We start from the raw sequence: 255 nt of genomic DNA, 5'->3' as shown, positions 1-255 counted from the left end.
CAGCCCCGACGGAGCCTTGGGACAACCCCGGGCGGGTCAGAGCCCCCCCAGCCCTGCTCGGCCCCCCTCAGTCCGGATCCGCAGCACATCCCAGGAAAGCAGAAGCCAATTTCCCAGAAAATCCAGGGGGAAAGACCCTCCACTGCTACTCCAGAGGGGAAATCAAACTCCACTTGTTTAGCCAACAATTCCCCAATTCCCAAGTCCCCACTTCCCGCCCGGAGAAGTCCCCGGCGGGTCGGGGCTGTGGCTCCC

The 255-nt window shown here is 63.5% G+C and overlaps 1 protein-coding gene across 1 annotated transcript in view; it reads right to left on the bottom strand.

The window, feature by feature from the left end:
- The window catches only part of COL9A2 (collagen type IX alpha 2 chain), a 15,226-nt gene that overhangs the window by 14,600 nt on the left and 371 nt on the right, over positions 1 to 255 (bottom strand). The gene's annotated exons all lie outside the window — the stretch shown is intronic.

Source organism: Corvus brachyrhynchos, unplaced genomic scaffold (assembly GCF_000691975.1).
Source record: "Corvus brachyrhynchos isolate BGI_N302 unplaced genomic scaffold, ASM69197v1 scaffold65, whole genome shotgun sequence".
Taxonomy (NCBI): domain Eukaryota; kingdom Metazoa; phylum Chordata; class Aves; order Passeriformes; family Corvidae; genus Corvus; species Corvus brachyrhynchos.
The sequence above is the reverse complement of the archived record's forward strand: the minus strand, read 5'-3'. Positions and strand labels throughout refer to the sequence as shown.